This window comes from Carcharodon carcharias, chromosome 7 (assembly GCF_017639515.1).
Source record: "Carcharodon carcharias isolate sCarCar2 chromosome 7, sCarCar2.pri, whole genome shotgun sequence".
Lineage (NCBI taxonomy): Eukaryota > Metazoa > Chordata > Chondrichthyes > Lamniformes > Lamnidae > Carcharodon > Carcharodon carcharias.
The window spans coordinates 12,815,579-12,842,761 of NC_054473.1; the positions used below are offsets into that span (position 1 = coordinate 12,815,579).

The 27,183-nt window shown below is 45.9% G+C and overlaps 1 long non-coding RNA gene across 1 annotated transcript; it reads left to right on the forward strand.

The window, feature by feature from the left end:
* The first annotated feature begins 15,768 nt into the window (after nt 1-15,768).
* LOC121279574 lies at nt 15,769-20,509 on the forward strand. Its single transcript, XR_005943432.1, has 3 exons — nt 15,769-15,906; nt 17,527-17,640; nt 19,858-20,509. It is a non-coding gene; the product is annotated as an uncharacterized LOC121279574 (long non-coding RNA).
* Nucleotides 20,510-27,183: the final 6,674 nt, after the last annotated feature.

The window sequence follows — 27,183 nt, forward strand, 5'->3', positions numbered from 1 at the left end:
ACAGAAAATGCCAAAAATACTTTACTGCAGACAATCTTTGAGTGATATTTCTAAACTTAAAACCTAATGAGCTATGTTAAATATCATAAAGATGGCAGGGCAAGTGATGTTTTGCAGTCGTAGTATGTGGGAGCTGGTGGACACCGGTGTGATTCACGGCACCAACTTTTGCAGTAAGCGCCTGCAACTCGAACAACTTCGGCTCCAGGTTGGTGAGCTGGAGTCTGATCTTCAGATATTATGAGGTTTCAAGGAAAAGGAACGCTACCCGGACATTTTGTTCCAGGAGGCAGTCACACCCCTTAGGTTGGGTACTTCAGACTTGGTCGATGGTCACGGGCAGGAGGGTGTGATAATGAGAGAGGTAGATATGAGGGTCCAGGAGGTAGCAATAATGGAGGAGCCTCAGCCATTGCAATGGTCCATTAGATTCGAGGCTGTTGCAATTTGTGTGGACAGGAGCAGGGACTGCAGGGAGGATGTCTAAACCCGCCATGGCTCCATGGTGCAGGAGGTCATCAAGTGGGTATGTAAAATGGAATGTATTTGTAATAGGGACAGTATAGTTAGGGGGAAATAGACACTGTATGCTACAAATAGGAGTGTGAACTCTGAAGGCTGTGTTGCCTGGCCAATGTCAGGGGTCAGGACAGCCCCTTGGGCTGGAGAGAAACTTGGAGTGAGAGGGGGAAGGATCCAGTTGTCATGGTCCACGTAGGTACCAACAACACAGGCAGGACCAGGAAAGAGGTTCCGCTGAGGGAGTATGAGCAGCTAGGAACTAAATTAAAAGGCAGAACCACAAAGGTAATAATCCATGGATTACCACCTGAGCCATGAGCAAATTGGTGTAAAGTAAATAAGATTAGAGAGTTGAATGTATGGCTCATAGATTGATTTGGGGTAAATGGGCTTCGATTCATGGGGAAGAGTGCCGGGGAAAGAGGGAGCTATACTATTGGGGTGACCTTCACCTGAACCATGCTGGGACCAGTACACTGGTGAATCATATAGGGTTGTAAAAAAGGCTTTAAACTAAATAATGGAAGGAGGGGAGATTTGGAAAGTTAAAGACAAAGGTCAAGGCAATAGTACAGAGCAGCATTCTGGGTAATGATAACCAGGGTGTGATAGGAAGGGACAGAGTGTACAAACTTAAGGGCACGTCCACAAATAAGGTCAGGGTAGGGAAAAATGATAAAACGACAGAATTAAAGAGTCTTTATCTGAGTTTGTAGCATATGCAGCATGTGTAACAAGATGGATGAATTGCTAGCGCAAATAGAAATAAATGAGTATGATATGACAGCCATTACAGAGATATGGTTGCAAAGCGACCTTGGCTGGGACCTGGATATCCAAGGATATTTGACATTTTGGAAGGACAAGCAGAAAGAAAAGGAGATAAAAACAAAAAACTGTGGATGCTGGAAATCCAAAACAAAAACAGAAACAGAAATACCTGGAAAAACTCAGCAGGTCTGGCAGCATCGGCAGAGAAGAGTACAGTTGACGTTTCGAGTCCTCATGACCCTTCCACTCAAAACGTCAACTCTACTCTTCTCCACCGATGCTGCCAGACATGCTGAGTTTTTCCAGGTAATTCTGTTTCTGTTTTTGTTGAGAAAGAAAAGGAGGTTGGGTAGCTCTGCTAATAAAGGATGTGATCAGTACAGGAGTGAAAAATGATCTTGGTTCGGAGAATCAAAATGTAGAATCAGTTTGGGTAGAGATAAGAAATAACAAAGGAAAGAAATGACTGGTAAGATTGCTTTATAGCGCCCCTGACAGTAGTTACATCGTAAACCAAAGTATAAATCAAGAATAATGGGAGCTTGTAAGAAAGGTACTGTGATGATCATGGGAGATTTTAATCTTTATAGAAATTGGATGAATCAAATTGGCAAAAGTAACCTGGAGGATAAATCCATGGAATGTATTCGAGACAGTTTCTTAGAAATATACACTCTGGAATCTACCATGGAACAGGCTATCTTAGACCTGGTAATATGTAATGAGACAGGATTAATTAATGGCTTCATCGTAAAGGATCCTGTTGGGAAGAGTGATCATAACATGTTAGAACTTCACATTCAGTTTGAACGTGAGAAATTTGGCTCGGAAGCAAGTGTCTTAAACTTAAATAAAGGCGATTACAAGGGTATGAAAAGAGTTGGCTAAAGTGGAATGAGAAAATAAGCTCAAAGGTAAAGTGGTAGAGAAGCAGTAGCAGGCATTCAAGGAGATATTTCATAACTCTCAACAAAGATATGTCCCATTGAGAAAGAAAGAAGCTACAAGAAGGATGCACCATCTGTGGCTAACTAAGGAAGTTCAAATGGTAGCAAGTTGAAAGAAAAGATGTACAATGCTGAAAAGATCAGTGGTAGGCATGAGGATTGGAAAAAATTTAGAAATCAGTAAGGGGCAATCAAAAAAATAAATAAAGTGGGAGAAGTTGGAGCATGGGGAGAAAATCTAGCAGGAAATATAAAAACAGACTGTAAAAACTTCTACAATTATATAAAAAGGAAGAGAGTAGCTAAAGTAAGCATTGGTCCCTTAGAGGGTGAGTCTCGGGAAATAATAATGGGAATCAAGGAAATAAGGAAATAGCAGAGACTGCAAATAAATATCTTGAATCTGTCCTCACACTAGGAGACACAGAAAGCATCCCAAGAATAGTAGAAAATCACGAGGGCAAAGGGAGGGAGGAACTTAAAACAATCACAATCACTGGAGAAAGGGTACTAGGAAAACTAATGGACTAAAGGCTCTTGGAGCTGATAGCCTGCATCTTGGGTCTCAAAGGAAGTTGCTACAGAGATAGTGGTTGCATTGGCTGTAATTTTCCAAAATTCCCTAGATCTTGGAAAAGCACCAGCAGATTGAAAAACCACAAATGTAACACCACTATTCAAGAAAGGAGGGAGACAGAGAGCAGGAAACTATAGGCCAGTTAGTTTAACATCTGTCATTCGGAAAATGATAAAATCAACTATTAAGGGGGTAGTAGCATAATACTTTCATGCAGAGCCAACATGGTTTTGTGAAAGAGGAATCGTGAAAGAGTAAGACATTCATTTCAGAGCCAAATTTCTCACGTTCAAACTGAATGTGAAGTTCTAACATGTTATGATCACTCTTACCATCAGGACTGACAAACTTGTTAGAGTTCTTTGAGGATGTGACAAGCAGGATGGATAAAGGGGAACAAGTAGATGTACTGTTTTTGGACTTCCAAAAGGCATTCAATAAGGTGCCACATGAAAGGTTATTGCACAGGATAAGAGCTCATGATATATTAGTATGGGTAGAGGATTGGCTATGAACAGGAAACAGTGAGTCAAGATAAATGGATCAGTTTTAGGTTGGCAAACTGTAATGAGTAGATGTAGTCACATGTGAGATGCTCTGTAAAGTCTAGTGTGTGGAGTATCATATGGATCAGTGATTTAGGCTTCAACTATTTACAATCTAATTAATGACTTGGATGAAGGGACAGACTGCATTGTAGTCAAATTTGTTGATGATACAAAGGTAGGTGGGAAAGAAAGCTGTGAGGAGGATGCAAAGAGTCAGCAAAGGAATATAGAAAGGTTAAGTGAGTGACAAAAATATTGGCAGATGGAATGTAATTTGGGAAAATGTGTGGTAGTCCACTTTGACAGGAAGAATAGAAAAGCAGAATATTTTTTATACCCCCTCTAGACCACGTTACCTTCTCCTTTTGCTTTGCACCATCATCCTGTCACACACATTCCCACCTGTTCTTTCATCTTCTCTCCCCCACTTCTTCCATTGCCTCTCAAATTCCTTAAAACTCGGTACATCTCTAACTTTCTCCAGTTCTGACAATAGGTCATCAACCCAAAACGTTAACTCTGTTTCTCTCTTCACCGAAGCTGTCCGACCTGCTGGGTGTTTCCAGATTTGCTGTTTTTATTTCACATTTCCAGCATCCACAGTATATTGCTTTTGTACAGTTACCCCACTGTCTTGCTCTTCCTCCAAGTCACATTATCACCAAGCAAAATCATTGGTGCAGATCATTGACTCTAAGAATTTATTCTCTGAGATCCTGAAAATCATTAAACATTGACTGTGTTATCAGCATGAGGAGATCTATGTCCCTGTGATGCCAATCAACTTGTGCAGCCCAGAAAGGGAACAATTTAATCAGTGGTATCTCATTTGTACAGTTCATTAATTATTGTGATTTTTTTTTAAATTTACCATTTTTAATTAACTTTTTCTTTTCCTTCCTGAACCTTTCTTGTCTCATGATCTAATCTTTCCTTCCTTCTTTTTAATTCCCTTTCTGTACTTGATTCGACTCTAACCCAACCTCGCTCTCCATTATTTCTCTGTTTCTTTCTTAATCTTCAAATCCCGTTGGTTAAGGGAACTGTAGATCCTGTTGTCTAACAAAGTCCCAGGTGGCCTTGCTGCACTGTTATCAACTCATACTTCCAGCAACTTCCAGAGTGAAAAATCTTGGGCTGAAACGTGTAGGACAAAGTCTAACAGGGCAGAGCATGGATGCCCCACTCCAGTAAACCAGGGCCACTCCTGTTTAAAGACAAGCAGTGTATCTTGATTTGTTCAGTAGTGTAAATAGAGATGACTCGGGCTCCTGACTCACTATCGCACAGTGTCCAGATCCACCCCAAGGACTGAAACAGGGCCTGATGTACCCAAACAGCTGGAACTGCACACACGATCAGACCCAAGGGGCGTAATAACCTGTGAATCCTGTAGAGGGGGTTTACTGAAGAAACTGCTTGTTCATTGAGTGGCAGGATTATTGATATAAACTGTAGTGGTATCTCGATAAAACAGCCAAGACTATTCATAAAGTACTTACAGTGGCATTGTATAGCCATTGACATGTTAAACTCGAACGATGCACATAACAGATACTTGAGCCTACTTTTTATTAGAATTGGTAAAGGAAGCTGGTATTACAGACTGCCTTAAAACAATATGGACATTTATAATGTTTCCTGCAGGATTACAAGGTAAGACAGCTGTGCAAGGCTACGATTGGCTATACAATGACAGCCATTGCAATGATGACATAGGAACAGGAGTAGGCCCCTTGAACCTGTTCTGCTATTCACTGAGATCATGGTTGATCTGCAACCACACTCTTTAACTGGCCATTGCCCCATATCCCTTAATACCTTTGGATGACAAAAATATATCAATCTTAGCTTTAAAATTTACAATTGATCTAGCATTAATTAACTGATGAAGAATCACATGGACTAGAAACATCAACTGTATTCCTCTCTGCAGATGCTGTCCTCCAGGTATTTTTGATTTTGTTAGCATTAATAATCATTTGCAGAAGTTCTACCACATTTTGTGTGTGGAGTGAAACTTCACTCCTGGAAGGTCTGTCTTTATGACTGTTGTTGTATATTTTATATCTCGTACCTACGCAGAGATGAACCTAGTTTATATGTGTGTTACAGGTTTTATTTACAGTGCTTTAAAATGTCTACTCCATGCTTCAGCTCTGGGTTCCAGCTCATTCTACAGTGTTGTTTACTTTTATCTGAACCCACACCCAGGTTTAACCAATCAAGCGCAGTGAGCATGGACCAGTTACCAGACTTACATAATCAAACACAGAACAGTGAAACCATAGCCCCAGTTCTAGGCTCCCCAGTTGGCAGAAATAATTTCTCTCTATCTACCTTTTAGGAGCATAGGAACATAGGAACAGGAGAAGGCCATTCAGCCAGTTGATCCTGCTCCACTATTCAGTACAATCATGGCTGATCAAACACTTCAATGGCTTTTACCCACACTATCCCCATAACCCTTTATGTTATTGTTAATCAGAATATTGTTATCAATCTCTAACTTAAACACACTCAATGACTGAGCTTCCACGGCCCTCTGGGGTAGAGAATTCCAAAGATTCATAACCCTCTGAGTAAAGAAATTCCTCCTTATTTCGGTCCTAAGTGGCTTCCCCGTTATTGTGAAATTGTGTCCCCTGGTTCTAGACTCCCCATCCAGAGGAAACATTTTACCTGCATCAACCCTGTCTATTCCTTTAAGTTTCCGTTCCTTTCTGTTCCTCTGAATGGGTGGAATCGTCCCAGATTTGCACTAAGTGTGGTAGTGGGAAGGTAAAACAATGTTTTATCCACCGGCTGCGATGGTGGGTTTTTACGCTGTATCGTCCCAAACCCACCACATTATTGATGCATTCCCGGGAAACAGGCCGTTTCCATGGCGGGCAGACTCTCATACACCATCACCTCACCGCTTCATCCCACCGGGCGCCATATTTCAAGTCCAGCTGCAAGCACACATCTCGGTGCTTCCTGACCACAACTGCTACAGGGAAGACATGATGGCCCCAAAAGACTGCAGCCCCCTTGTTTCAGCGAGGCATCACTGGAACGCCTTTTGGACACGATGGAGTCCTGCCGGGATGTTCTATACATCTGCTCTGGCCGCACTATGGGCAGCGGCATCATCAACCAGGCTTGGCAGGCAGTGGCAGCGGTGGTCTGCGCCAACGCCCTTCAAAAGAGGACAGCCACCCGGTGCCGCAAGAGGATAAATGATCTCCTCCGTTCCTCTAGGGTAAGTCGCTCTTCTCATCGCTCTCAACTCACACACTCACAAACCCCTCACACATTCACAGGGCCCTCACTCGCTGTCGGTTCAAGGGTCATCACCATTCACTCTCTCACACACCTCGTCATTGTCCTCATCCCATCCATGGGACCACACACCACCCACACATGCCAGGAATACTAATCACCTGGCCTGGCAGGTGTCCTGCTTACACTCCCTCCATCTCTGTTCATGCAGGACAAGCTGGCACACAACAACAGGGAGAGGTTGCTGACCGGTGGAGGGATGCCTGAAATCAAGGTCCTCACAGACTTTGAAAACAGAGCCATCCAGCTGGCCAGCGAGGATCTGGACCAGTCCTGTGCTGACAGTGAGGTTGACACTGCTCTACCAAGTGAGGATCCAGCAGCGCAACATCCATTAGACAACCATGCTGTGAGTGATGTGTCCTCTTTCACAGGCCACTGCCAGGCACTAATTATCTCTCCTTGCTTCCACAGGCACATCTGGAAAACAACCAAGAGAGTCCGTGACCCAGGGCCTCCAGTCAAGCCCTGAAGACACCTCCGAAGAGGAATCTGAAGGCACCCTCCTTGAAGTCCCATCATAGCTCTCACCCACACCCTCCACCAGCGCAGAGACACTCACCTCAATGGGACCTAACTTTAGAGTACTCTTGAGATCACAATCTGATGAGCACATCGCACTGTCTGATCCACAGCAGGGCGGCAGCAGGGACTTCCCAGGTTTCCGGCACTAGGAGGACTGCTGGAGGCCAGAAATTTGCTGAGTCTGAGTCAGATGATGAGCCTCTGGACTGGGTCATGTCACAGTTGCTGGAGCTGCAAAGGCAAGCTCGGGATCATCAGGAAGGGATGTCCACTACACTCCTCAGATTGCAAGGCAGGATGGAAGAGTCCATCCACCTTCAGTCTGAGGTGATAGCGCTGACATGCCAATGCACCGAGGTCAACACTGGTAGGATGGCAGCCACCATGGAGACCTTGGTCCAGGACATTGGTCCCGCACTGCTGCTCATGCTTAACTCCATCACTGAGGCCATAGTTGGCCTCCAACAGTGTGTACGCGAGAGGAGTGTGAGGCAGCTCAATCTCACTTTAGCTACCCCTTCTCCTCATGGAGTCAGCCTGGGGCCCTAGGACACCCATAGGGAGGAGGATCAGCAGGTGCACACTCCAGGGTCATCCACCCAGATGACTCTGAGAGTGTCCGGCCCATCCAAATCCCCTCTTCTTGTGACTTCAGCAGCTCCAGAGGAGGGCACCATTGCCACATAGCAGGTCCCAAAAGCAGGCCGGGGCCCTCCAGGTCTCGGCCCTCCAGAGGACGTTCGCCAAGGTCATCAGAGACAGGGTGTCACAGTCAGCAGCCTGCCTCCACCTCTGCTGTGGTGTCCTGGGAGCAACAAGACGTAGCGGCAGGGTTAGGACAGTTAAGAAGAATTAGTTGCACAGCCTGGGAACAGGTGTTAATCACTTGTACATAATGTTCACTATTCTCAATAAACTCTCAAGAATGTCTCCCTGCCTATGGCTCCTTGTTCTGATGAGCAGTGTTCTTGTCATTCAGACATGAAATCTTTCTGCACAAGATAAAAGGCAGGTATCTCAGTCCAGGGCCTCTGCCATGCGTTTGTGCAGCCTTCAGACCAAAGTGATAGTCCGGCCTCACAGTCCCTGGACACATTACTGAAGCCTGCACCTCGATGGTGCTGGTCATTGCTGCCAGAATGTACTGGGCAGGCGTCACAGAGTTCCATCATTCTCTCGATGTGTTCTCAGCACCTTTAAGGTGGGGCTGGCCCCCATCTCTTCAGCATCTGTGACCAGTGATGCTGTGCTCCTGAAGGGGTCAGGTGCTGAAGGCAAACAAAGGATCAGATGCTTCTAAAGTTTCATGGCTGTGTCTCTATGATTGACCCTGATCACGGAGACCAAGCGAGCTGCCCTCGGCCAGACAGGAGTCAGACATTCTCAGAGGCAGTGTGAAGATCTAACGAATGTCCTTACTACATGTCGTCATCATTCTCCTGCAACTGAGTGACTATTAGGGCCTCCACTGCATCTCCATGATGGGAGCATTCTCAGAGAGGGTATTTGCATTGCCATAAGCCAGACTGGAGTCAAACGTTCACAGATGCAATGTGAGGATCTATGGTGTCTCCTCACTGCATGTCATCATCATCCTTCACAAATCTAGCAGCTATGAGGGCCTCCTGAGCATGCCTGCCTTGTCTAGCCAGTACAAGGACCTCATTTCCATCATTGTTGCTTCCTAGGACCTCCTCACCCTCATCCCCGTCAGCATCCTCCTCATCCAAGGAGACCTCCAGCTCCTCCAGCTCCTCCTCTGCCAGCTCCTCTCCCCATTGGAGCGCCAGGTTGTAAAGGGCACAGCAGACAACGATGATGCGTGACCCCCTCTGTGGACGGTATTGCAGGGCTCTACCAGACTGGTCCAGGCGCCGGGACCGCATCTTCAACACCCGGTGGTCTGCTCCACCAAGTTGTGAGCTGCAGCATGAGCCTCATTATAGCCTCGCTCTGCTGCAGTCTGAGGCTGCTGCACGGGTGTCATCAGCCATGGCCTCTGTGGGTAGCCCTTGTCCCCGAGGAACCATCCCTGCAGCCTCTGTGGATCCTGGAAGACTCCAGGGATCGGTGACTGACTGAGGATATGGACGCCCTGCACACTCCCTGGAAACCATGCACACACCTGCAGGATGCATTTGTGCTGCACATTCAGTGAAAGGAACCCCTTGTGGCTGATGTAGTTCATGCCGTGTTGAGCTGGGGATCTGAGTGCAGTTGCTCGCACCCTGCACCTGTGGGAAACCTGAGATCCGGGTGAATCCAATCGCTCTTGCATCCTGGCTGTCCTGGTCCCGGGCAAAATACAGAAAGCTGTGCGCCCTCGTGAAGATGGCATCTGTGACCTCATGGATGCATTTGTGGGTGGAGGCTTGTAGGATCCCACAGAGATCACCTGTGGATCTCTGAAAGGAGCAACTGGCATAGAAATTGAGCACCGTGGTCACTTTCAGGGCCACTGGCAGTAGATTCCCTACATGTCCCCTTGGCACCAAGTCATGCAGTAGTTGCCAGATGTGAGCGAGATGTGAGTAGACATGTGGAGTCTATGGCCATCCTGGTTCTCAGCCATCTGCAGGAAGGAAAGGTGGTGTCTATAGACCCTGGGCCTAGCTAGGCACTGACCAGTGACCGCTCACTGTGGCTCTGCGGTGTGGTGTGCGGGAGCCCCAGCCGTCCCTTCTTCCAGAGAGTGCCGCTCTTCCCTCTGCCCAGCCAGGAGCCTCAGTCACTCTTTCCTCCGTCACCTTCGCTCTCTACAGGCCATCAGGCATACAGCTAGTTCACCAGGCTCCATGATCCTGATGTACTCCTGTAGAATAGAAGAGAGAGACGCGTGGATTAGAATGGATGTACTAAGAACCTGTCCTGGTTAAGTGTGAAGCCCCCTTAACGATTCCTGAACAATGCTGGCCACCACTTGCATGGCCAGATAATAATACGCTGCATGGCTGCCTGAAACCCCACCCACCTCCACCCCACTCCACCTGACCGATTGGCAGCAGCTTTACCCATTGGACTGCAGGCTGTGCTCTCAGCTCAGGCACAGGCATTCTCCTAACCCACTGCAAGGCTGCACTGTTAGCTTGAACCATGGGGGAGACTGGTCCAAACCGGGATAGTGACATTGCAAAGGGGCTGTGAGCATCTCCACCAGTGACTGCTCCATGGCCAGATTTAGCAAGGAGATTGTACAACGTGCCCAGTCGTCCAACAGTTCTGCAGTCCACTAAAACACACATTAGTTTGCAGTCTGTGCCCGAGGGGTGAAAAGCTTTGGAGCATTTGATGGCACTTTGATGCCTCTGCGTTGCTTGAGTGGGCAGAGAAGCCAGAGACCCAACTCCAATCATACCAATGTTGCTGCACTAGAACGGTCTCAGTTGCAGAGGAATGATCACTTTATGCAGGTTTCCCTAATGTGTTGCCACTTCCCTCCCCCACTTCCCTTGCCCACCCTACCTGCCACCCCAACTGCTTGGGCACTATATTCAATGGCAGGCTCTTGCCCCCCACCCACAAGCTGCCTCAACAGCAAGGCTGCCCTGAACCCGGACCCCCCCCCCAACCCAGCATCCCTGAAGCTTGAAGTCCAACAGGCAACCCTGGCGAGTGCTGCACAACATTACTGTGTGCTCACCTCCAAGTTCCCCTCAAAGTGCAGGCCACCAAGTGCATGGCACTTACGTGCTGTTGTGAAACACATGGGCGTGCTATCCCGCCGATGCAGACGGACGATCCAGCTGGGGGCGACGATTCTGGTGGGCTGGCCTGATAATGATATGCGGATGTATTACAATGAGGTTCCCGACATCTGATGGCATCATGGGTTTGTGTCTGTGTGTTTGTGTGTGTTGAGGGGGGGGAAGGTCTCTGAGCCATGTTTGTATCCAATGGGAAGGAAATTCCGAAAGAGGTGAGGAAAAGTTGGAGAATTGTTGTCTGTAGTTGTATCCGCAATTGTGAAAACAGTCTGTGTCAATCTCTGCTCCATTTGGAATGGGTGTTGGATGTGGTTCCTAACCAAACTGCTGCACTATGCTGGCCAAGTTGAGGCTGTGCCTTGTTCCAACCATCAGTGTTCAATTAAATGTGCTAACAAAGGTTTGTAAAACATTTGAATTTACTACATTGGCCCCAGCTGGAGTATTGTGTTCAATTCTGGGCACCACCCTTTAGGAAGATGTACAGGCTTTGGGGAGTGTGGAGAAGAGATTATTAGAATTGTTCCCTAAATGAGTGATTACATCACTGTGGAGAGAAGGCTGGGGTTGATCTCCTTAGAGCAGGGAAGTATAAGAGGGGGATTTGATAGAGGGGTTTAATATCATAGAGAATTGCGAATGAGTAAATAAAGAGAAACTGTTTCCATTTGCTCAGGGTTGAGAAAGAGAGGGTATAGGTTTAGAGTGATTGGCAAAAGAATCAGTGGCAACATGAGGATTTTTGTCCAACCCAGCAGGTAGGTAGGATTTGGAATGAATACCAAATGAGCTGATGGGTATGGATTCAATAGCAGGCTTCAATAGAGTGCTGGACAAATACTTGAAGGAAATTTAATTGTAGGGATATAGGGAAAGAGAGCAGGAGTGGGACTAACTGGGTTGCTCTTTGAAATAGCCAGTGCAAAGTCAATGGTCTGAATGACCTCCTTCTGTTTATTTTATTTATTCATGGGTTGTGTTCACTGGCTAGACCAGCTTTTATTGGCCATCCCTAATTGCCCTTGATTAGGTGGTGTTATGCTGCCTTCTTGAACTGCTGCAGTCCACGTGGTGCATTATCCCATGATTCTATGCTTCTATGCTAATAGTCGTTTGGTAGTACAAGACTTGAGTATTGCTGAGAAAAGAAACATGTTGAAGCTTTTCATCTTGCACTCATCAGGACAATTCACAAGAATACCAAATTGTAAAGGAAACAACAATTTATACTGCACGAGAAGCGAGTGCTGATTGGTTGGCAAGTGGACACTGATTGGTAGAGTCATTTCCATGGAGAAACTCAGCAACTCATGCAGTTGAGTTCATCTTTAATGACACCACGTCTGCCCAAATAGATGGTATTGCTATGAGACCACCCCCCACTCTAGGCCCAGTTCTCACTAATATCTTTGTTGGTTTCCATGAGAAATGGATCTTCAGTGGACTGACATCTAACTTCCTCCCTCTTGTATATTTACAAAATGTAGATGATAAGCTTGCTATATGTGAATCTGCAGCTGCTTGTTAGAATTTCCTCACACACCTTAAAGGGTTCCATCCCGCATTCAAAATCAACCTTGAAAGGCAGCAGTCAAATAAGCTCCCTTTCCTCTATGGAGGAATCTGCTAGTGGGAAGCCTACCTTCACTGGTCAGTATACGCATTTGGAATCTTACAGTCCCGTGCGCTATAGGATTGGCCTTATTGGCAACCTTGTAAATAGGGCCCGAGCCATTTGCTCCCCATGCAAGCTTGATGCTGAAACAGGGCACACCAAAGACGTCCTGCAGGATAATGGCTACTCTGAAAAGGGCCCGGTCTACTACGTCAAACTACCCTGGAAGGGAATCTCAAAAATTTGAACAACAGGTGAAGCTAGCTGTTTCACGCTGCGACTGTGCAGGAGCAACATGAGTGGTATTCACCACGAACAGGATGCTGCCATCAAGTCAAAAAAGACGTTCTGCCTACCGCACATGAACGATGTGATTCTACGTTCGTTAAGAGTGGCGAACTTTCAATAGCAGTTTTTTTTCACTCTTACGTGGGATGTAACTGGACAGCCATAACACTGCCATGTCCACTTGTCCCTGTCTTTGGCTTTTTTTCAAATAACTAGACTGACTCAAGTTTAAGCTTCCAGGTCGATTTGAAGTCAAAATGGTGAACAATTATCAGCAACCTCAAGGCCTCCTGAATGACAACATGGCTAAAACAGGTAAGGTGGGACATGGGGGAACCTCTGGCATGAACCCCAGTTGTGATGCATACCACGACGAGCGTTTCTAATCGCAATCTTTTGACTGGACTATAGGAAAATTCAAACCTTGGCGGTCCAAAAACACAAAAAAGGGCCTAAAATAATCGGTCTCTTATATGGCCTGTCGCAGTGAGGCGTGTTACACTGATGACCCGCACACTAAATGATTCGAGCTCCCTGTCACCTCATAACCCCTAACATGCCTGAACGAGCACGGAACCGGGCCAAATCGCTGGGAGATTCACAGTTGTGGTTATGGGGAGAGGAATTTGAACAAATAATGGTCTTTTGACTAAAATACAAACAGTAGACACAAGAACTGATGACCCAGACAAATAACCAGGCTGTGGGATGAATGCACCAATTTAGGAGCTAAATGTCAACTGCAATGTTGGAGGCAAAAGAATGTCATTTTTGCCCTTACTGCAATATTTCCTGCCTCATGTTGATCTACACATGAATACAGTCCAATGTGGATCAATTGATTCATTCATACAACATTTTTAAAACCATCACACGAGAGACCAAGGACAAGATATTACCCGGGACAGGACAACTTTTTCACCATTGATTCTTATGCCTCTCGCTTGATTTCAGAACGAGGACAGGTAATTGTTAAGTTGTGGGTCTGTCAACAATTAACAGCAAAACTGAGCCAATTGGAACATCTTGCCTTTGATGTTGGCCCACCCTGAATTAATTGGTCTCCGGTGATGTTACACCCCTGATCTAGAGCGGGTGGTGGGGGAGGGGATACGGAATCAGGGTTTCCCTACTTCAGATCACTAACTAGATAGTTACTGATCAATCCAATAGGGAATTCAGAACTTCTTTACGAAGAGAGTGATGAGGATGTGGAACTTGCTACCACACGGAGTGTGTTGAGGTGAATAGCACAGATGCGTTTCGTGGAAACTAGATAAACACATGAGGGAGAAAGGAATTGAGAGTTAAGCTGATAGGATGAGAGGGGAGGAGGCTCGGGTGGAGCATAAATACTAGCATGGACCAGTTGGGCCAAATAGCCCGTCTCTGTGCTGTAAAGTCTAATTCTATGTAGATGACGCTACTCATTAACTGTGAAGTAAGTTGTAATAAAAACAGATAGTGCTGGAAAAGCTCAGCAGGTCCTGCAGCATCTGTGAAGAGAGAAACAGAGTGAACGTTGAATGTCTTTTTAATACAACTCAGGCGAGTCAGGAGTGAAGGAAACATAAAAGGACTCACTCACTCCTATCCTGCAGAGCCGCCCTACCAGCACCCCTTGGTAAAAGGGGATTAGAATGGGTGATGAGGTCCGTTCTGACAGTAGCGCCTGGTCGTCAGTTGTTTAGGTATGTCAGAGGCCGTCCGCCCATTCATGACCACCTCAGGGCGAAACAAGGCGTGTTTCTCTGAACGGAACTCCACCCCACCAGTGATTAAGACCTGAGCTTTTTGGAGGTGGCCGAGCTTCAGCAGGCGGTAGGACCCATCGCCACATTTTATCAGTGGCAAACAAGCAACCAGGCCGGCAGTTCAGCAGCCTCACCACTGCCAATGTTGGCACTGCACCTGCCAGAAAAAGATGTATGCCCTTAAAGTAAGATAAATGTGGGGCAGGGGGAGCACTAGGGCCAGTCAGGCAAGCCCCAGGGAATGGGGCAGGGGTTTTACAGAGGGTAGGTGATACCATTGCCACAGGGGCAGCCATTGCTGTCATGGGTCCATCTTTTGGCCACGGACTGACCAAAAAGGAAGATCTCCACCACCAGGAGCCCACTGGGAAGCCAAGAGGGTTTACCTGGTGATTTCCCCATGTGGTAGTGCACCTCCCCCCACCCCAAGCCAGTGGAAGTGGGAATAGGCCCCTAATCGGCCACTTAAATGCCTCAATTGGGCTTCAGGCAGGCGGGCTGTCTGCCACCTTTTTCACCGCTGGCAAAGCCGCATGACAGTGGTGAGATGTCAGACATGCCACCTCTTACCATTCCACATCAATTTTCCAACCTTCCTGCCCCTGAGCTCACCTGCAAAGGTCCCGTAAAGTTCTAGCCTAATAACCTGCTGGTCATTATGGACCTGAAATGCCAGCCAGAATTTAGTGTCGGTGATGTGGGTTCAGCCCACTAGTGGGAGAACCTCACCAAGTGGCGCCAATGCAGTGCCAATCAGGCACTAAGTCGGCAGCATCGGCCCTCCCACAGAATTAAGGCCCCAGTCGGGCTGAAGTCCCGCCCCCTAGAGCTGCTGGCCAATTAGAGGCCTGCAGCTCTATATTAAAGGCAACCTTGCTGGGAATGATGGCTGCTGCTGTTAATGAGGCCTTTACCAGGGCTCATCGCTGGATCCATAGAGACAGGTGGGAGGGGAAGTGGAAGTGGGAGTAGGAGTGGGAGTGCCCCCATATCAACCAATTCTCACTGCTGTCTAAATGGGTGTCAGTTTTCCTGCCAGTGAGAATGGGCCATGATTAAACTTGCCTGATGGCTCCTTTAAATCCAGCCTGCTGTAATATGCCTTTAAGGGATATCAGAATGACATCACAAAAGGAAAACGTGTCATGTGATCCATTCTTAATTTCACTTTTGCTTTGAGAAGAGCAGACACGTACACGGCTCGGTTGTCTTTATACCGATGTATTACTGTTCTCATTGTGCCTCATCTTAATAACTGAACCCACAATGTGTTTATTCAATCTGTTATGAGTGATTGGTGCCTTGTGTCTTGTACAGTAAATAAGCCTAAGGTATTGTATCATTATAACAACACGACACGCCATTAACTCTGTTTCTCTCTCCACAGATGCTGTCTGACCTGCTTAGCATTGCCAGCATTTTCTGTTTTATTTCAGATTTCCTGCATCTGCAATATTTTATTTCTGAACCTGCTGGAGAAACTGTAGGAACCTGTGCCCTTGAAACATGTGGTTTCTGAGAGTATGATTTTGTTAGCGAGTAATCAACTTCACAGAAAATAATCCCTCTCCTGCTTCTGTCTAATTAGCTGCAGAAGGCAAAATTGTGCACTTGGTGACAGGAAGGGCAACTCACTGATGCATTTTCCACTGATGTGCTAACACGTTTAAATAAGTTTAATCCTTTCATTAAATAATGAACGAGGATAAAGTCATTAAGAGATTCTTCAGTGTTACGCGGAGACCTTTAATGTACAGAAGTTTCTAATTAACCCTTCCTGTTTAGTTTAACATGCACTCATTAGCAGGCGCAGCTCATTCATCATAATATACATCACATTTGTCAGGAACATTATAGTTCATTTTAAATGAATGCTCAAATCATAATGCATTCCTGTGATGATTTATTAGAATTTCTGCTGCATATTAAGTTTTGCGAGGCAAACAATTTTAATTGTTAAGTCTTATCAGATCCTTCCTGATGCTATCGCACTATGTTTTGATGTTATTTTGCATTCATTGTTGCTTTTGTGCCATTGTGAGATTGTCCAGAATTGAATGCTCTCAGACCAGCATTGGGCAACAGAAGCCTTTAGACAATGTCTGGTCTGCCACCGAACCCAGAGATCAACAGAGTAGAAAGGACTAATAGGAGTTTTTGTTGCAGAATTGACTATTCTAACACCCTCCTGAACTGGCCTCCCATCCTCCATAAACTTGAGCTCATCCAAACTCTGCTGACTGCATCCAAACTTGAGTCAACATTTGCCCAACATCTCTGATGTACATTAGTGTCAGGTCCCCCAATAACTCCACTTTGAAATTCTCATCCTCATGTTCAAATCCATGGCCTTGCCTGTCCCTATCTCTGTAACTTCCTCCAACCCTACAACCCTCCAAGAAGCTAGCACTCCTCCAATTTTGGCCTCTTGTGCATTCCCAGATCCCATTGCACTACCATTAACAACCATTTAGGCTTTGAGCTGTGAAATTCCCTCCATAAAGCGCTCTCTCCTCCTGTAAAACTTACCTCTTTGGTTAAGCTTTTGACCACCTGCCCTCTTCAGTTCAGTGCCAGTTTTTGTTTGAGTTCACTCCAGTGAACAGGGCTGTAAACTGGTTGCCCTCCCATTTGGCTCGGGACCCCCCCCCCCCCCCCCACCCCCCCCCCCCAAGCAAAGGAGGCATATATATAAAAAAAAATACACAGGCCCCCCAAGTTCTGCCAAAAAAATCACGAAACACAACTCTACATGTCTACCCCAATGCGCTTCTCACATTCAACCCAAGTATAATTTCAACCTTTCCTCTCTCTTCCAACACTTAGATCTCCAGAGATCTAGCCAAAAGCAAACTCCTTAGAGCTTGTTTAGATTGAGATGTCTGGCTGTAAACAAAATGATCATCCATGAGGATTTCCTTCCCCTAACAACTTATTCTTGTTTCTCACAGAAGTGGACTAATTAATTTCAGAGTTTGCTGTTATGTTTAGCATTTGTCAGAGCTTTGACAAGGTGACTACTAGTTAACAGATTCAAAGCAACTCTTCAAGGAATCACAACATTGGTAAGTCTACATGTTAACTCTTTCTTTAGCTTTTCTACAGCTGTGAACTATTGAGAGGAAAGTGCCTGGTGTCAATTCCTGGCAGGTGTTGAGTTAGCGGTTCTCCGCTAAACCATAACGGATGGACTGCAACTGATCTCTGCAGTGTTGGCTTGGGAACAGGAATGGGGGATACTTTAACCATGGTTACAGCTCCCAGAGATGTTGCATGAAGTCAGACCTGGCTCTAATATGTCCCCCAGCTCCACAGTCATTGAATAGTTGTTGTCACTTGCTGCCCAGCCTCACAAGCAAAAAACAATTACTTGCGTGAGGTGCTAGAGGTTGTCCAGTGACAGTGGGTCCACACCACAGCAAGGGGCATCAGCCATTGGAGAAAGAGAAGGGGAGAGGGGATGAGGGAAGCAGAGTGTAGGAGACTGGAGGAAATGGGCAGCAAGAGCGAGGAGAGGGTAGAGGACTAGGAGAGCAGAGAGGAGAGGGGAAGAGTAAAGAGGCAAAGATAGGAGTTGAAAGGAGATAAGAGGATAGGGGCAAAGAGGAGTGGAGGAGAGGGGAGAAGAGAGGAAAGCAAATGGAGAAACACCAAATCAATGGGCTAAAGTTTTGCTTTGGGAGTGGGAAACTGGACCTGGGACCGATTCTGGGTCCCTAAGCCACCCTTGAAGAGGAAACAGCCAATCACTGGGATTCTGGCCAGGGCTGCCCCTTAATTGACAAAGAGACAGGCTCCCCCTCCAATTATAGGTGATGGGAGGGCTCTGGAAGCTGGAGGTCTAATGAGAGGTCTCCCAGCTCGAGAGGAGCGCCTGGCTGCAGTGAAAAGTAAGGAACTGAGAGGGTACCCTCTCAGCCACTTTTAAAAATAAATAAAAAGCACCGAAAACAATCCGTGTTTGTGGGGGAATCCCTTTACAGGGTGGCCTTTGGCTGGGCCTTCATCCAGGTAGGCAGGGAGGACCTGTAGGCTGACCTGAAGTGCTGGCACCCTGCCCTGCCACTGGATGCCTGCCCCTCCCAGGCTGTTGATCTGCCCCCCATTGTGTCGGGAAACTGGGGGCCAACTGGAAAATCCCAGTCGGGTTCCTTTAACTGCCCTTAACATGGCTCTTAATGAGCCTAAATGCCTCCCCCCACCTCCTGAGGGCAGGAAAGGCCCCAAACTCACAGCAGCCAAAATGGCTGCATCGCAGATATGGTTGGGAAGCTGGTACGCCAGTGACCTTGTGGTTTCTAGGCCCAACCACCTCGGTGGACAGCTGGACAGTGAGTGACAACAGCTATTCAATGACGGTGGAGATGGCAGACATGTTAGAGCCAGGTCTGACTTCACAAAACATCTCTGGGTAGCGGAAAAGGAGCTGTAACCGTGGTTAAAATATCCCACATTGCTGTTCCAAAGTCAATGCTACAGAGATCAGTTCCCACCCTCTCCCCAATAATTGTCCTATAAAATTCCGGTTGCCCAATCCCCTGTACAACAATCATTTTTTTTTTCCCCCTGATGATTCACATAATGTTGACTTTTACATCAACCTGTTTGAAGCAACAGAGCGATTCAGAAATGTGCAGAGTGATTCTACTCATCGGCAGATCTCCTGTGGCATTGCTTGATTGTAGTCGATATCATGGAATGCTGCTAACTTGGCCTGTCCCTTTAAGGCCAGTAGTGAAGCACAGGAGACTGGAACTGATAGTAAATTCCTCAAGTTAATGAGAAGTCTGTAGTAAATAGCTCTCAAATGTTAGGGATGAAATGCAAGATTTTCTTTTTCTTTAATGAGATTATTCTCCATCTTTAACATCTGGAACATGATCATGCACATTAGCACAAAACATATTTTTATTTAATTTGGAAGGGCGTAGTGAAATTCTCCAAAAAGACATCTGATTAAACATCATTTCGACTATGTTTTATAAGGATCATGGCCAAAGGTTCTGCCAAAGGAGCCAAACTAGAAGCAATACCCTGTCTCCCCCTGTTTCTTCGGCCAATATTTATCCCTCAGCTAAGGCCACTAAAAATAAAAATCAGATTATCCAGTCATTTATCACAATGCTGTTTGCGGGATCTTGCTGTGTACACATGGGTTGCCTTGCTTCTGACATGGTGACAGTGACTACATTTAAAAAGCATTTCATTGCCTGTAAGACAACATTGCTAAGGCCCTGAAAGATGCTGCGGAAATATAAACCTTCCTTTGTCTCTCTTTACAGGTACCAATGAGCCCACTGCGCTTTTCCGGCATTTTCTGGACCTGGTTCAGTGTTTCCGGTTTTTAAACTTTCCTCAAGTTTGCTGGTTATCATAACTTCACAAGATGAGGGCGGTAGCTGAAGATTATACAACTCTTCTAGCAAGCAAATAAAATATTCAAAAGATGAGAAATAGCTCCATTTTGATAGCGCCTTTCATGACCTCAGCATGTCCCAAAGTACTTTAGACTTCAGCAGTACTTCATTGGCTGTAGTCACTGTTGTAATGTAGGGGAACTTGGCAATTATTCTGAATCAGGCACAATAATTCCTTTAGGACAATGGTCAAGTGTGACTGAGACATCCAGACCAACTTAGTTGTTTTCAGCCAAAGCAACAGCGAGGGATGCTACAGACAGTCTAACTGTCCCTCTGAGGCTCTGGGCCTCAGGACCAAATGGGGACCCTGAGATCCCAGCAAAGCAGTGGCACTCTCCGAATTGGCCGTCTCCACGGTCACTGTACTATTAAGGATGGTGGCCCTCCCAATGCTGCCGGTCCAGTCTGAGGCCAACAGCTTTGGAGCCTTGGTAGGCCCCACTGGGAAGTGTGGGCAAGCCTCAAGATGGAAGCACCCTCACTAGCCAACACAACACAGAACGGCTGCACTAAAGACTCCCAACATTGGTATGGACATTAGGATCGAGGGGAAGTCCAAAAACCTACCCATCCTCGCAGGCCTATTTATTGATGGGACTGCAGCCTTTGATCCTAGCTGTCCCGTCATTGGGATATAGAGCCTCTCGCCCCAATGGCACCCCAACTGGAGGCCTCAGTAGATGGGAGGGTGGTTGCCCCAACATTGGTAAAATACCTGCACCGACTATAAATAGCCCTCATTGGGGTTTTAATTGGATTATTAGGTGGCCCATTTCCATGAAAGGTGCCCTGGGGGTGAGAATGCACGGGCAGCCCCACCACAGCTCCCCACTATCCCGGCATCCACTCCAAACCTGGGGCCAGGAAAATCCAGCCCTTTGAGTCTGAAGGCTTTGGGCTCAAGCCCCACACTGGAGACCTGAGCACGTAACAGAGACTGTCACTCCCAGTGCAGTACTGCAGGAGTGCTGTACTGTCAGAGATGCCGTCTTATGGACGTCATCTTAAACTGAGGCCCTGTCCACCTACATGGACATGGAAGGATCCACAACCTGCAATTTGAAGAAGAGCAGGATGGGCTCTCCCCAGCATCCTGGCCAATATTTGTTCATCAACCGGCATTATTAAAAATGAATGATCTAGACATTATCGCATCTCTGTTTGTGGGAGCTTGTAAGTTATTAGGGAGGCAAAGGAATGTTGGCCTATATTTCAAGGGGGATGGTGTATAAAAATAGAGACATCTTGCTATAATTGTTCAGGGCGCTGGTGAGCCTGCATCTAGAGTACTTAGTTTCCTTACTTAGGGAGGGACATATTGCATTGGAGGCAGGTCAGAGAAGATTCACTAGGCTGATTTCTGGGATGAAGGGTTGTCTTATGATGAAAGGTTAAGCAGATTGGGCCTATACTCATTGGAGTTTCGAAAAATGAGAGGTGATCTTATTGAAACATGTTCGAGAGGGGGCTTGACAGGGTGAGAGGATGTTTCCTCATGGGGGAATCTAGAACGGGGGTGAGGGGGGTGAGTAGGTTATAAATAAGGGGTCTCCCATTTAAGATGGAGATGAGGAGGAATTTCTTCTCTTAGAGGGTCACTTATCTTTGGAATTCTCTTCTCCTGTAAGCAGTGGAGGCTGGGTCATTGAATATATTCAAGGCTGAGATAGACAGATTTTTAATTGAAAAGGGAGTCAAGGGTTAGGGGAGTCAGGCAGGAAAGTGGAATTAGACATCAAACCAGCAATGATCTTATTGACTGGCAGAGCAGGCACGAGGGGCTGAATGGCCAACTCCTCATATTTCTTATGTCCTTATTTACTACATTATATCAGTGAATACACTACAAAAAGTATTTAACCGGCAGTGAAGCACTTGGGATGTCCTGAGGACATGAAAGGCGCTATACAAATGTAGACTCTTTCTTTGTTTTATTCTACCTAGGGAAGGGAGAAATCAGACAATTTTCTGCATCTTATCACAGCCCTAGGTGTGGAAGGTTCAGGGGTAGCTGTCAGACAAGGACAGGAGGAAAGTCAGCAGTGATGCCCAGTCCTGTGCGCGGATGAACATTCTTGCCAAAAACCTCTCGGTCCAGGATCTCAGTATCAGTGATCCTCCTGCAAGGCTGTCCATCTAACAGGAGAGGCAGGAGGCCCTGAACCGCTTACAGCTTCAATCCGCGTGGGCGTGTTTCCATGAGCCCACTACCAGCAAACAGGTGAAGGTCAACCACAGCAGGCAGGTGGCCAGTGGGTGGGGCCTGTGGGACTTGCATGTGACTCCAGACCCACAGCAATGTGGTTAACTCTTAACTGCCCTGTAAAATGGCCTAGCAAGCAATTCAGTTAAGAAGGTGTCTCACCACTACCACCTCAAGGGCAAATTTGGGATAGGCAGAAATGCTGGCTTTGCGAGTGATACCCATGGTCCCAAGAATGAGTATAAGCAAAGTAAGACTACACCTATTTCTCCTTGGGTCATACTTGATAGGCCGAATGGCCTCCTGTGCTCTAATAACTCTATGGAGCTAGTTCAACTTGTAATTCGTGCTTTGGGTGAACTTTGACCTTGGGAGAGGACGCTCCCGACTAACCAGTGGCTGTTTTTTCAATTCCACCCGCTGACCACTCCTACTGAGCCAATAACAACAACTTACATTTATATAGTGTCTTTAATGTAATGAAATGTCGCAAGCCAATTCACAGGACCGTTACAGAACAAAGTATGACACCGAGCCGCATAAGAAAATATTAGGTCAAATGACCAAAGGAGATCAGAGAGGTGGATCATTTTGTGTTATGCAATGGGTGAGCACCCCCTGAGAACTGAATGGAATCTCTTAAATGACCACATTAGGCCTGTGCAGGCAAAACCGGTTTGTATTAGACTGGGTGCTACCCACGGTGGATATTTTGCCCCATCACCAGCTGGTTTCAAGACTCCAGACTGAGGTTTTTGGTGAGGAGCTGTGCTCTGAGTGTCAGGCAGCTGCCCCTGAATGGTCTTGCCATCAGTTAATTACTGCCCAGTGTTTTACATACACTGCTGCCAGGTGGCATCCACTACTGTGAATGAGATTAATCCCATACACGGAGCATGTCTCTCAATTGGCCCCTCAATTTAGTGAATAATTGTGCATAAGTTATGTGAATTTATATCAACATTTTAATTTAACAATCTTGTGGACAGGTTTACAGTTGCATTATCCAAAGGGATAGGGCTCGTCATGTGAAATCAGAGCAGATCAAGTTGGTTGGAAGAGTATTCCTTAACTTGTTTTTCCTTTTTACCATCACTTTGGTTCCATTTATCCATTATCACACTGATTTACTTCTTTCTACTGCTATTGTAATCCCAGTAAAGACAGATACATACATTTACACACTGTGACTCCCCAAGCCAGCTCAACTGGTACATCCACAATTCGATTACCTAATGGGGAGCATGGGAACAGGAGGGAACTATTCAGTCCCTCGAACTTGTCCCACCATTTAATTAGGACATGGCTGAACTTTATTTTAACACTCCACACATCTACCCGCATTGGTTCCAGATCCCTCAATACCCTTGCCTAACAAAAATATATCAATCTTAATCTTGGTCATTTTCAAATTGACTCTTAGTCTCAACAGCTCCTCACTGGCAATTAAGGATGGGACCATAAATGTTAGCCTTACCCATGTCCCAGGCTTGGCCTAAATGGCCAAGTGGTTATGGTACTGGGTTTGTAACCCCAAGATCAAGAGTTCAAATCTCACAATGGCAAACTATGAAACAATGTAACTTCATCTGAATAGAAACAGATGGAAATGGGTTTGTACTGGAAAGAGTTACCCATGTCCCATGAATGAATGAAAGAAAAGGTGGAAAAATCCCGAACCAAAATAATTTGAGTGCCAGATACAACAGAAAACACTTTAAAATATTCACCATGAAGAGGCAGGAACTAAACTGGTCCATTACTGTTTCAGTCAGAAAAACGTGTACACACTGTTATGACAAAGGCTCTTTCAATCATTTACAATAAAAGTAGATTAAGTAAATATGCACTTGTTAGAATTTGGGGCCTCATGGTCCTGAACTCTGGAGTTGGAGTTAGATTTTAAATAAGGTGAGACCTATTAACCAACCACTGCAATAGATCACACACTCCTTAGAATTTGATATTCTGCTTGTACTGTGGCACTTGCTTGTGAAGAGGTGTTAATCACCTGGAGACGCTGGGGGTTTATATTCAATAATGTTGGTTTTTCTCGGTCTGGATTATATGTGGCTCCAGAACAACGGAGCCACTCTAAACTACTCTGAAATGGCCCAGCAAACCACTTAGTTATACTCTCTTGGGCGGCTCACCACTACCTTCTGAAGGGTAATTTTGGATAGGCAATAATGCTGTACTCAACAGTGACACCCGAATGAATATAAAAGGAAGTGAGACTATGCCAACACTTCCTTAAAAATTGAAATCAGGGTCATAGTTCAGCTCGCAATTTATGCTTCGGGTGAGCCGTGACCTCAGGAGAGCATGTCCCTCCAACCAACCAGTGGCCGTTTTTCACTTAGATAAAAGCAAAAATACTGAGGATGCTGGAAATCCAAAACAAAAGCAAAAATACCTGGAAAAACTCTGCAGGTCTGGCAGCATCTGCGGAGAGGAACACAGTTAACATTTCGAGTCCGTATGACTCTTCAACAGAACTAAGGAAAAATAGAAAAAAAGTGAAATATAAGTTGGATTAAGGCGGGGTGGGACAGGTAGAGCTGGATAGAGGGCCAGTGATAGGTGGAGATAACCAAAAGATGTCATAAACAAATCTATATAAATTATTGGAAAAAACAAAAGGAAGGGGGAAGAAACAGAAAGGGGGTGGGGATGGAGGAGGGAGTTCAAGACCTAAAGTTGTTGAATTTAATATTCAGTCCAGAAGGCTGTAAAGTGCCTAGTCGGAAGATGAGGTGCTGTTCCTCCAGTTTGCGTTGGGCTTCACTGGAACAATGCAGCAAGCCAAGGACAGAAGTGGGCAAGAGAGCAGGGTGGAGTGTTAAAATGGCAAGCGACAGGGAGGTTTGGGTCATTCTTGCGGACAGACCGCAGATGTTCTGCAAAGCGGTGTAGGAGTACTTTGAGGGCAACCGCTTTGCAGAACACCTGCGGTCTGTCCACAAGAATGACCCAAACCTCCCTGTCGCTTGCCATTTTAACACTCCACCCTGCTCTCTTGCCCACATGTCTGTCCTTGGCTTGCTGCATTGTTCCAGTGAAGCCCAACGCAAACTGGAGGAACAACACCTCATCTTCCGACTAGGCACTTTACAGCCTTCTGGACTGAATATTAAATTCAACAACTTTAGGTCTTGAACTCCCTCCTCCATCCCCACCCCCTTTCTGTTTCTTCCCCCTTCCTTTTGTTTTTTCCAATAACTTATATAGATTTTTCTTTTCCCACCTATTTCCATTATTTTTAAATCTTTTATGCCCCCCCCCACCCCCACTAGAGCTATACCTTGAGTGCCCTACTATCCATTCTTAATTAGCACATTCGTTTAGATAATATCACCGACTTCAACACCTCTGTGTTCTTTTGTCTGTGACATCTTTTGATTATCTGCTCCTATCACTGCTTGCTTGTCCCTACAACCCTACAACCCCCCTCCACTTCTCTCCGCACCACCCCCCCCCCCCCCACCCCACCCCACCCCCCAACCTCAAACCAGGTTATATTTCACCCCTGTCCTTGTAAAGAAAAATCAGTTCTGTGGAAGGGTCATGAGGACTCGAAACGTCAACTCTTTTCTTCTCCGCCGATGCTGCCAGACCTGCTGAGTTTTTCCAGGCAATTCTGTTTTTGTTTTGTTTTGGATTTCCAGCATCCGCAGTTTTTTGTTTTTATCTTTAGTTACATGGAATTGGGTTACTCACTGGCAAAGGATTAACAGTCTGATCAACAATGCTAATTTTTTGTGCTAAACCAGTACATCTGGATGCAGTACTCCAGATGAGGCCTAACCAATTCAGTTAATAAATCTGGAATATAATTTTCAGCTGTATTAATCAAACTGCACCAAATTGCCACTCAAAAAAAACTTACTTTATAAAACAGTGTCTAATTGCACTGGTTCATACCAGAATCTGCACTGGGGGAGATTATGGTGGAGCGATAATGTCACTGGACTAATCATCTAGAGGTCCAGGCTGGTCACAAACTAGTGGAATTTTAATTCCGTTAATAAAAAAATCTGGAATTGAAAACTAGTCTCAGTAATGGTGGCCATGAAACTATCATTGATACCCCTTTAGGGAAGGAAATCTGCCACCCTGAGCTGGTTTGGCCTACATCTGACCCCAGACCCAGCTCTCTGATATGGCCTAGGAAGCCACTTAGTTCAAGGGCAATTCGGGATGGGCAACAAATGCTGGCCTTGCCGGCAATGGCCACTTCACATGAAAGAATAAAGTAGGGAGACATAGGGGATATGGGTTCAAATCCCACCATGGCAGCTGGTGGAATTTGAATTCACAGTATCTTTACAGTGCAGAAGGAGGCCATTTGTCCTGTCGAGTTTGCACTGGCTCTCTGAAAGAGCATTCCACATAGTCCTTTCCCCTGCCGTATCCCCATAACCTTGCACGTTCTCTCTTTTCAGGTAGCAATCCGATTCCCTTTTGAATACCTCGATCGAACCTGCCTCCACCACCATCTCAGGAGGTTTGTTCCAACCACCTTCTGGGTGAAGAAAATTTTCCTCACATCACCCTTACTCCTTTTGCCAATTATTTTGAACCTGTGCCCTCCAGTTCTTGATGTTCTCTCAAGTTCCTCACTATTTACCCTGTCCATACCCCTCAGGATCTTGAATAGCTCTATCAACTCTCCTCTCAGCTTTCTTTTCTCCAGGGAAAACAAACCCAACCTCTCCAATCTATCCTCATAGCTACAGTTCTTCAACCCCGGGATTGTTCTTGTGAATCTCCTGTCTACTCTCTCCAAAGCCTTCACATCCGTCCTCAAGCATGGCAGCCAGAACTGGACGCAGTACTCCTAATGAGACCTAACTAATTCAGTTAATAAATCTGGAATATAAAGCTAGGCTCGGTGATGGTGACCATGAAATTATCATTGATTGTCATAAAAACCCATCTGGTTCACTAATGTCCTTTAGGGAAGGAAATCTGGTGGCCTTACC